The following is a 12178-nucleotide window of genomic DNA, read 5'->3' as shown; positions in this document are numbered from 1 at the left end:
AATATTCCAGAGCAATGGACAGTGACAGGAGACAAAGACACAGCTCTAATCAAATGTCTGCCAAGGACTCAGGTAGAGTATACTAGATCCTGTATGAAGAGTGTTCACAATATCCTGAGTTTGGCCAGCCAACAGAGGGCGCCTTTTACTAAGCAGTACAAGTTTTCTGCAGCAAGGACTATTGGTTTGCTGGTTTGGTGCTTTATATACAGTAACATTCCTTGTGCAGCTTTCCGCACATTAGTGCTTGAAGTTAAATTGCATTTTTACAATAATTTCAAAGCTGGTTGCCATTTTGTGAATTTTCACTGATTACAATGATCAGCAAAATTAACACAATTCATTAGATTTGTAACTTGCTCGATGTTTTCTGTAGTTCATTGCCATTGTGGGTAACTTCTTTTGCCTCTTGGGTGTGAGGTGATTCAAAGAATGGTTAACAATAACAATTTGGCGGCAGGGGGTTCAGTGGTTAGCACTGCTGCCTCACGGCACCGGGGGCCTGGGTTCAGTTCCCCCTCAGGCAACTGTTTGTGTGGAGTTTGTACATTCTCCCCGTGTCTGCGTGGGTTTCCTCCGGGTCTCCAGTTTCCTCCCACGGTCCAAAGATGTGCAGGCTAGGTGGATTGGCCATGCTAAATTGCCCATACTGTTCAGGGATGTGTAGATTAGGTGGGTTTGGGGAATAGGTCTGGGTGGGATTCTCTGAGGTTCGGTGTGGACTTGTTGGGCTGAAGGGCCTGTTTTCATACTGTAGGGATTCTATGGTTCTTAATAAAGGAGACCACATTAAGTCCATGTTAGCTTTCTGCAAGAACAAAGCAGCTAGTACCACTATCCTGCCCTTTCCACATGGACCTGCATTTTTTCTTTCCAGATAGTTATCCAGTTCTCAGTAGGAAACCATAATTCAGTCTGCATTCACCACGCATTCAGTGCAACTTAGTAAAAACATATTTTGCTCATATCACCTTGATTATATTGCTTCAGTTATACAAGGCAATTCATATTTGTTTATTTGATTGTACTGATGAGACAACAGCTGGAGTATTGCATATAGTATTGGTCTCCTTTTCAATGAAGGATCTAAATGTATTGGAAGTAGGTCAGAGAGGGTTTATTTGACTAATGCCTAAAATGAGTGATTGTCTTATGAGGAGAAGTGGACAGGCTAGGTTTCTATCAACTGGAGTTTAGAAGATCAAGAAACAACTTGATTTAAACAAACAATGATCCCAAGGAATCTTGACAGGGTAGATACGGAGATGATGTTTCTTCTTATGGGAGAATCTAGAACGAGAATCAAGTGGGGTGGCACAGTGGCTCAGTGGATAGCACTCCATAGAGTCCATAGAATCCCTACAGTGCGGAAACAGGCCAACAAGTCCACGCTGACTCTCCGAAGATTCTCCAAAGCAATTGGAAACAATGGCAGCAGTGTCTACCAGCTACATGATGTACTGTAGCAGCTTGCCAAGGCTCCTTCGACAGTATGTTCAAATACTGGGACCCCTTGAAGCTAGAGATGCAAGGGAACACCACCACCTGTAGGTTCCTTCCACAAGTCACACAGAATTCTGACTTGGAAATATATTGCTACTTCTTTCACTGTTGTCAGATAAAAAAGTCCTGAAACTCCCAGCCTGGCAACACTATGGGTCTACCTATACAACACAGACTGCTGTGATTCCAGAAGGCAGCTCACCATTTCCCTCTTAAGGCAATAAATGAGATCATAAGATGTAGGAGCAGAACTAGGTTACCTGTTGCATTGAGTCTGCTCCACCATTCAATGAAATCATGGTTGCTGTGATAATCCTCAACTCCGCTTTCCTGCTTTTTCCCCGTAACCTTTGATTCCCTTACTGATTAAAAATCTGTCTATCTCAACCTTGAGTACACTTTTGATTTTTGAGATGATTTGTAGCTCGGGTCGTGGATGAGGTTGCAGACTTGCTCGTCAAGCCGGTATGTTCGATTGAAGACCCAGCTTCAACAGCCCTTTGTGGTAAATAATTCCACAGATTCATCATTCTCTGAGAGAAGAAAGTCTCCTTTATCTCTCTTTTAAATGGGTGAACCCCTTATTCTGAGATTATGTCTTCCTGTCCAAGATTCTTCCATAAGGAGAGACTACCTTTTCATATCTACCTTTTTAAATCCTCTATGAATCTTATATATTTTAATAAGGTCTTCACTCACTCTTCCAAGCTCCAATGAGTACAAGCCTAACCTACTGAACCGCTCAGAAAATCCCTCCGTAATCAACCTGGTGAACTGCCTCCACTGCCAGTGTATCTTTCCTTAGATAAGGGGACCAACTGTTCACAGATTCTGCCAATGATGCTCAGGTACCAAAAATGAATATTAAAGAAAAAAGCAGTTCTGATCAACTTGGGGGTTTTGCCTCCTCGGTGGTGAGTTGAGAAACGAATTGTACAATGAGGTAAATTTTACAGACTTGTGCAGCTGGAGTTTATGCAGTTTATGACATTGACCGTGTGCATTTGAATTTTTAGGTGGAAATAAATAGGCTCTGAAAGATTTTTCGTCTGATCAAATTAGTTAAGGTCAAATTTGCACAATCTACCTTTCAATTAGGATGGCATGTGAATATCACCGTGAGTGAGATCAGTGCTGTTTTCTAATTGGCTCTTAAAATGTACAGTATAGTCTAATCTGAACTGCAGTGTCGTTAGGTTATTTCGTGCAGTTGTGTAAGAATGCCAAATCCCTGAGAATTTCATGCCACATTATTCATTCAGTTAGTGTTAGACATCATTTGTATAAAAAAACTAGTCTGTTAGTGACCATCCTCAGACTCTTCAACAAATTCAATTCAAATATGGCCATTACGACCAGCAGGAGAGGGTTGTTCAAGAGTTGGCTAGAGTCAGAACCAGGTCGGTTGTTAAACCCACTACATCATCCCATTCCCAATCTTTTTGAATTAATCAATGTATAACTAAGTAGTTGTAATGCTCAATCATGTTTTTTACCCTGCTCCTGAATGTGTGAGGTCAGTTACCAATAACAAAAAATTTAAAAAAGCAGTTCAGGTCAACTTGAAATTTTGCTTTTATACTGAGTTGAAAAACTCACCTTGGGCTAAATTTTGTTCTGTACTCCTCTGGCAGTAGTCTAGTCTCAGAGCTGGGGAGCTGGGAGAACTGCATTATACTGTCAGGTCCAGATTCACATTCATACAGGAATTTCAAAGCTCTGTCCACATTTGTGGTATTCCATTCAATAAAAATACCAGAAGCTGGTTTACCTTTGAATTTTTAAAGCATGCTTTGGCCTCAAGTGACTTGTACTAAGTCCAAGTACTTTGCGTCTGCTTCTTGAATGTGGTGCCAAAACCTTTTGCACAACTTTACAATCAGATCACCAAAACAACTCATCCTTAAAATTACATATTTTCTGTAGTCATAATGTCTTTTTTTACTCTGATGATAGCTGTATAAAATAATACAATTCTGATGTTCTGTTACTTATTTTCTGTGATCACAATTTCTTGTTTTTTTCCTTCTGATGATAGCTCTATAAAATAATAATTTCCAACATATACAGGCATCAAAGTAGCGCTGTCCCCTTAGAGACTGTAAATAATAGCATGACAATCACCCCTGGATTGACAAGTTGATTGCTTCATTGCAATGAAAAGGAAAGAAAATAAGAGCTGAGAGCTTTCTGCTGGGCAGATATTGGAGCTGGTTTCTTTTTTTCTATAATTTGATTATTTCAAGATAAAAATGGTTACTTGACATTTCAGAACAGTGGAGAGATGCAGAGTGTTCTGAATTATATCTGAACTGAATATCCAGCACATTATCATTTTCTCTCTGATATTTATTCTCTCTGTCCCCATTATAGAAACCTGAAATTATGCCCCCTATTTCTGCCAGCAGAGAAGATGAAGCAGAATCATGCTTGTGGCTTTTGTTGGATTTTGCTGTTACATGGGGGACATTTCCAAATATATTAGAGAAATACTTAGGTGTCTACAGAAATTAATTTGTGCTATTGGTATAGTAAGAAACTACTTTTCCAAAGAAGCTGACTCAGAGGGCTTTGCTGCCAACAGAACAGCTCTAGACATCTTAAAGATGAATTTGTTGAAGAAGAAATTAGTCTTTGTTATGCTCATTTTCCGAGCAGAGTGCAGTGTCAAGGTTACTTATTCACTGGTTTGTTGTATATTTTTTCTATCTGATTTTCGTCGGAGCAGAGCAGAAATATCACAAGTTCTAAACCTATAACAGATTTATTTACAGCACTTACAAATATCACAGCAATCACAGGATTTTTGATTTTGATTTTATTTTCACGTGTACGGAAATACAATGAAAAGCTTTGTTTACGAGCGGTACAAGCAGATCACAGCAAGCAAAGGATGTAGAGATCAAAAAGACTTCGAGACATACAGGTCACATTGCAGGTTACATTATTTGAGGCTAGAGTCCATTCAACAGTCTGATAATAGCCGGAAAGAAGCTGTTCCTGAACCTGCTCATGTTTGTGTTCAGGTTTCTGTATCTTCTGCCTGACGGAATAAGTTGTAGGAGGTCATTACCAGGGTGTGATGGGTCTTTGATGATGTTGGCCACCTTTCCGCAGCAGCAGGCCGTGCAAATAGACTCCACGGATGGAAGGTTGACTTCCATGATGGTCTGGGCTGTGCACACCACCTTCTGTAGTTTCTTACGGTCCTGGGCAAAGCAGTTGCCATACCAAGCCGTTATGCACCCAGACAGCATGCTTTCAATGGTGCATCTGTAGCAGTTGGTGAGGGACCTTATAGACATGCACTGGGCATGGATTTCAAGAGACACATGATCTCACCCAGAAACCTCACATCTGCTCCCATTTGCACGAAATATTCAAACTTGGAGTTATACTTATGAAGATGATCTGACTGTCTGTTGTTGAATACAGGTTGATGATCTGTTACTGATCTAGCTAACAATGTTGCCACCACTAGAATAGAATAGAATAGAATATCCTCTGTTATCACGTGATTGATACAAAGGGTAAATTTTCTACCAGGGAGATACATGGGCCAATGTTCACGCAGATGCAGGCTGGTGCTTCCTGCTCTTGAATAGCTCCAGCAGCAGTTCCCAATGCATCTATTGTAACATATGTTTCAGCATGTGAATTGAAATGCTCTAGAACTGGCAGTGATACTACCTCCATTCCCACTGTGCATCTTTGAGCCATAATTTCTGAAGAGACTCCACGATCTCTGTGTGGTTAAGAACTCATTTATGATAAACGCTGACACTTCCATGTTAGATGCAATCAGAAGCACATCTTTGATGTTGTCATGTATAGGCTTTAGTTAAGCTGCTGCCACTCTATGCCTCTGTGGTTAAGTGTCAAATTGTGCGATGTTGAGTGAAAAAACAGCCTTCTGGAAGATACTAGGTGCTGTACTTATTAGAATCATAGAATCCCTACAACGTGGAAGCAGGCCATTTGGCCAATCAAGTTCACACCAACCCTCCGAAGAGCATTCTACCTAGACTTTATCCCTACCCTACCCTGCCCCACCCCTGCATTTCCCATGGCTAATCCATCTAGCCTGCACATCCTGAAACACGATGGGAAATTTAGCATGGCCAATCCCACCTAACCTGCACATCTTTGGACTGTGGGAGGAAACAGGAGAACCCAAAGGAAACCTATGCAGACAAAGGGAGAACATGAAAACGCCACACAGACAGTCACCCGAGGGTGGAATCAAACCCGGATTTCTGGTGCTATGAGGTAGCAGTGCTAACCACTGAGCCACCATGCCAACCTATTGTATTATTCCTTACGGCATTCTTCTGTACTGAAACAACCTTCATGAGTAATAAAACCTCTAAGATGTGTGACGATACTGTGCCTTTAAGAAATGTGTTCTGACCTGTTTCTCTTGCAAACGGGTGTTGTCACTGTGGTGTCAAAATGTCTCCTTCAGACAGGCAGTTGGTGAGTGGATGGGGTCAGGCTCACACAGACCCAGGAAAAAAGGACTTCAGTTTTGCTTTTGGTTAATTGGTGGTTTTTACTGGCTGCTGAAACTGAAAGCTTGAGTTCTCTGCTACTAGAGTGAAGTCTTAGACGGAGAGGCTTCCTCTTAAAAATCAAAAGGAGCAGGTTGTTTCTTTCAGTGTTTTTTTCCACTCAACTGGAGAGAGCACGTGAGAATAAAGACTGTTATACGGAATTCTCTTTGCTATATTGGAACAGTTGATGATTACATTAATACATTAGCTTGTTAAATATTTCAATAGAGTAAAGTTATGCTAATTTCTTTTTCATATTTTAACTGTGTTGAAAGAATAAAGTGTGTTTTGATTAAATCTTAGTGGTGGACCAATCAAATCACATCTGGAACACTTGCCTTTTAAAAAAATATAAAAGTTAGAGTCTAGGCTATCTCCACAATATACACTGGGGTCTCTGGTCTGGACTATAATAAATATCAACTTTGTTCCACTAGAGGTGTCTAAAGATCGCGGTCTGTTGCATGTCAAACTTGATGAAGACTGTGGAGTCGTGGAAATGATGCTGACAGTTCTTAGATTGTATGGCCTGGATACTGTTCTAGAATGATTGCTTTGTTGATTGCGATAAGGTCTGAATTCAACTATTTTTCATCATGCAGTTCTTGGATTTGATATCCGTGATGTTTCAATTTGCTCAGTGATACCTTTAGCTCTTATTTGCTTCAGTTCTTGTCACACTTCAGCATAGATTTCAAATGGCAACCATCCCAAATTTTGTGAAACTGGTGGAATTGATGTGTCAACGCAGAGTATGACAGTATCCCTTAATCTTCCCGAATCCAATAAATAAGGAAGGATACTAGAGTACATAATCTTTATTGTCACTCACATTAATGTGTGCTATGTTGGAGTCTTCAAGTTTGAATCAAAGCTTATCAAACAATTTTACCCAATAAGGCTTCTGCAGTCTTGCTAGATCAAAGGTGAACTTGTCTAGGACATTTTTGCACCAGACTGGAATCATGATTGTTCCCAAAATGGAAATGATTGAGTTGGCAGAAGCTTGAAGAGTGTATGTTGCAGGAGTAAGAGCTGTCCTTATTTGGTCTGGTCTAGATATGACTCGAGTCCCACAGCAATGAGTTGACTCTTAATTGCATTCTGAAGTGGCCTGAGGAAGCCACTGAGTTCAAGGCAGTTAAGGATGGGGCACCAATTGCCAGGAACATCCATATACCATGAAAGAGATATTTAAAAGTACTGTATTGATGCAATCTAGACATGGGAATCCAGTATCTTGGAGGCTTCATCTCCAGTTGTCTTGCTTTCTCTTTGATGATCTCCTTTGCCTTCTCCTTAAGGTCACGATGACTGTTGGGACACTTCTGGTTCTTTAATTTAATATTGTGTGTTATCTATTCCTACCTTAGGTATCCATGGTGGTAAGGTCCTGCAGAGAAGTACTCTTCATGGTGGACAAGCCTCTGAAAGTAAGCAGGCAGAGCTAGAAGTCAGAGAGCAGCTGAAGAACAGGATTATGGCTCTCTGCTCACAGATAGTGTTGGCACTGGTGACTGGCATGATACATTCAAGTAACAACTCCCTAATTCTTACATCCCCAGAATTCCCCTGCACAGCTGCCTCAGGCCAACATGCCTCGCAGCTCCATTCATTCCTGTATCTCGCAGCACCTCCTCACAATCTCACTTGAACTCATTCTTACCATCTGCCTCATTTTATTGCCTTTTCACATCCTTCCCTCACAGTAACCTTCCATGGGTGGTGTCATTCCATCTTTATAAAACAATTCCTCAGAGTCATAATTCTCTTCTTCCTCTTCTTTGAGGCAGAGAGGCGGATGACCAAGGTGCCTGTCCAGTCATTGCCACCCTAACACAGCAGAGGGGTGATGGTGGACTGGGAGCTATGTTCCAGCTTGGTGAAGTACACACCACAAGGAGTAGGAACAGGTCAGAGAGTCCTGGTGATAGAACCATCTGCAGAAGACCCCCGTCAGAGGGATTGGATTCTCCCAGCTCTGCAGAGCTCAATGAAGGAGTTGAGCCTTTGAGGCTCATCGAGGAGGACTAGTCTGACATCATCAATGGCTTGCACATTTACTCTTGACAGTTTGGAAGAAGGACACTTTGGACATTTAAATGCAGCAAGTGCATTCCAGCCCCAGATTGGCAAGAAATTGTAGGTGGTCAAGAAAAGGAAGGTGGAGAAAGGGCTCAAGGCAGTAGGGACTCTTGCTGAATGCACTCCCACACCTCACACCTTACCCTATCCCTCAGTCAGAGTCATACATACTGACTCCTGTTGTGATGTTCAAATCTAGAGGTGGGGCAATTTTTAGTGGGTCCCTCACAAATTCCAAAACAAAGAGGACCTTGAACACAAAGCCAGTCTGCTTTGTTTCTTTTCTTTTCCTTTTTATGGTGAAACCAACAATGCGGCAGGTGCAGGTCAGCGGCAAGAATCCTCTTGGGCAAACCAGAAGACTCGGCATCAAGGACAAACACTTTTCGAAGGCCAGAGGAAATGTGTTTCTGGTACTTTGATAAGGATGATCATAAAAAAGGACAAGATGAAAGGGATTGGCACAGCAATCAAGAAAGAGGCTCAGGAATGGCCAACCTGGCTCATCTACCTACAGTTCTCGCAGAGAAGACCAATTGTATCGAAGATTGTAAATTATCAGTCAATCCAAGGGGTATTGGGGCTGGGAGCTTAAAGACTGAAAGCTGCCATGTGGTATTCCTCACACTACACCAACCAGGCCCCTCCTAGGAAAAAGTATTGTGGCAGCAGATCTACCAGATTTATCTTCAACCAAGATGGGCTGTGGAAAGGATCCATATAAAATATAGACCAGCTTCGTCAGAAAATTCATTGTACTGCATAACTTAAGAGTAGCATGCGTTCATGGTCTCATGGAAGTTAAGGACATCACTTTCTTGTGGAAGAAACAGTATTATGTCTTTGCATTCATCTTTGTTAAATGTTCATGTTGGTGTTGTACTCATCACACTGTGTAAAACATGTGCAATTGGCCCTCCCTTCTTTGCTTTGTAAAGGAAATGATCCAAGATCGCTTTCAGCAGGGATAATTGAAATTTTGCAGGTGAATTCAAAGTCCTGTAGGGATTCTGCCAGCTAACTACACGAGGTGGACATGCATAAGGACTGTACTGATATCACCCCTATGGCTCTCATTTTCTTACCTTGTTTGACTGTTCCCATCACTCACACACCCACCACACTCGGGAAGCAGCTACTTCCCATTTCATTTCTTCATGTCCCTGATCTAATCCTTCACCCTGCCCCGATCCTCCTCCACTCATCCATATCACCAACCCTATTCCCCATTCTTCCACTGAGTTACCATTGATGGTTCTGAGTTTCTACGCAAGCTGCTGTTCTCCTGTTCCCCTCCTTTAGTGATGCAAGAAAGGAAAATCACTGACCTCAGACCCAACTGCACAAAACTGGCACAGCACAGCTCCTTTAAACAGACGTGAATTGGGTATCAGTGGATGCACTGCTGTCTTCATCATGCAAGTAGGGTGTAATTGGAAGAAGTATCAGGACATTGGCATATAAATGTTTTAAAGAAGGAACCCACCACAGGACAGCAAGAGGTCTGACTTTCGCAAAAATGCTACTGAGTTAATTTCCTAATTTGAACACATTGTCAAGAAAGCAAAATTTCAATTTCACCTCCTGCTTAAGTCACCTGCCCACTGCATTGTATACCTGCAGAAGCCCCACAAAATCCACTCCCTTTTTATTTCAGGCCTCCATTGTCGAGTCAGCTTCATCCTTGTGCTGCCACTTGGTCGTCAACTCAGACGTCCAAAGTGGAGCTTCTCCCAGGCTACAGTGAGGGCCTTCAGGCAAAGGATGCAATCTAGCACATGTCCTAACCAATGCATTGCCAAACAATCACTTCACAAGACTGCTTGTCAGCCTGTCTCTTTGGTAGGCTTGTTTAATTTCAGTCCCACTGTTGTTTTGTCACACTTGGTGCCTGTCTCTGGGTTGCAAGCCATCAACCTCAATTTAAGGGGTTTCTGATGATGCTGTGGCTTCATAAGAACATAAGAACCAGGAGCAGGAGTGGGCCATCTGGTCCTTTGAGCCTGCTCCACCATTCAATAAGATCATGGCTGATCTTTTTGAGACTCAGCTCCACTTACCCACCCTCTCACCATAACCCTTAATTCCTTTACTATTCAAAAAATTATCTATCTTAACTTTAAAAACATTCAAAGGAAGCCTCAGCTGCTTCACTGGACAGGGAATTCCACAAATTCATAACCCTTTGGGTGAAGACGTTCCTCCTCAATTCAGTTCTCCCCCTAATTTTGAGGCTATGCCCTTTTGTTGTAGTTTCACCTGCCAGTGGAAACATCCTTCCTGCTTCTATCTTATCTATTCCCTTCGTAATTTTATATGTTTCTATAAGATCCCCCCTCATTCTTCTAGATTCCAATGAATATAATCCTAGTCCAGTCAGAATCCTTGTCCTCATAACCCAAACCTCTCAACTCCAGAATCAACCTAGTGAACCTCCTCTGCATCCCCTCCAGTGCCAGTACATCCTTTCTCAAGTAAGGAGACCAAAACTGCATGCAGTACTCCAGCTGTGGCCTCACCAGCACCCAATACAGCTGTAACATAACTTCCCCGCTTCTAAGTTCAATCCCTCTAGCAATGAAGGACAAAATTCCATTTGCCTTCTTAATTACCTGTTGTACCTGCAAACCAACCTTTTGTGATTCATGCACAGGACACCCAAGTCCCTCTGCACAGCAGCATGCTGCAATTTTTTACCGTTCAAATAATAGCCGTTTTTACCGTTACTGCTACCAAAATGGATGACTTCACATTTATCAACATTGTATTCCATCTGCCAGGTCTTTGCCCACTCACTTTTATTCAGCAAGATGGTGGCAGAGTAGAACACTACTGCCAGAGCTCCTCTGCTCCACCTGTTCTTTTTCCTCTTTTTCCCCTTTATTTTCTTCTCTCCCCTGAGCACTGGAGCCTGTGGCAAGTCCAGAGCAGTGGGCCCTCGTGCCCCGGAACACCGCGTGCAGCGAGCCCTACAACAGCATGTGGGGAAGCAGCCCTGGAGCATCGTACAGGCAGCAAGTGGGAGCAGATGGGAGCAGGCAGCCCAAGGCGGCCAATGGTTAGTGTGGGAGCAGGCAGCCTGATGTGGTGACGGACGGGCTGAGTCCCTGGAGCATCGGGGCGCCGAATCCCGGAGTCATGGAGGAGCCGATGTATGAATCCTGGTACAGCGTGACTTACCTGGTTGCTGCTGAGTGCTGGTGAGGAGCGGACTGAAGGCTGGAGCGATGCGGGACAGTTGCCAGACTTGGCCCTGGCAACACATGCTGAGCTGCTGTTAACGGACTCTAATTTAAAACCTTTTCACTATGTTGTAATTACCTCTGTAAATAATGCTTATGCTTTCCTTTAATTCTCTTTGTGTAAGGCCACTTCTTTTTTAGTCTGCAAGATTTGTATCTAGGTACTTGTACCTAAGATGGTGCCTTTAAAAGACAGCCATTGTAAATACTTTTCACTGTACTCCTATACTTCTGTATGGTAGTATAAGTAACAATAAAGGATATGCTATTCTTAAACTATCTATATCCCTCTGCAAACTTTCAGAGTCCTCAGCACACTTTGCTCTACCACTCATCTTACTGTCATCCGCAAACTTTGACACATTCCATGTGGTCCCCAACTCCAAATCATCTTTGTAAATTGTAAACAGTCGTGGTCCTAACACTGATCCCTGAGGCACATCACTAGTCACTGATCGCCAACTGGAAAAGTACTCATTTATCCCCACTCTTTGCTTCCTGTTAGTTAACCAATCCTCTACCCATAATAATACATTGCCTGTAATGCCATGCACCTTAATTTTATGCAGCAGCCTTTTGTGCGGCACCTTGTCAAATGCCTTTTGGAAATCTAGATACACAACATCTACTGGGTGCCCGTTGTCAACCGTGCTCGTAATGTCTTCATAGAATTCCAGTAAATTAATTAAACATGACCTGCCCCTCATGAACCCATGCTGCATTTGCCTAATAGGACAATTTCTATCTAGATGTCTTGCTATTTTTTCCTTGATGATAGCTTCAAGCATTTTCCCA

The sequence above is a fragment of the Rhincodon typus genome, chromosome 23 (assembly GCF_021869965.1).
Source record: "Rhincodon typus isolate 14 chromosome 23, sRhiTyp1.1, whole genome shotgun sequence".
Classification (NCBI taxonomy): Eukaryota; Metazoa; Chordata; class Chondrichthyes; order Orectolobiformes; family Rhincodontidae; genus Rhincodon; species Rhincodon typus.
This window is presented reverse-complemented; position numbering follows the sequence as displayed.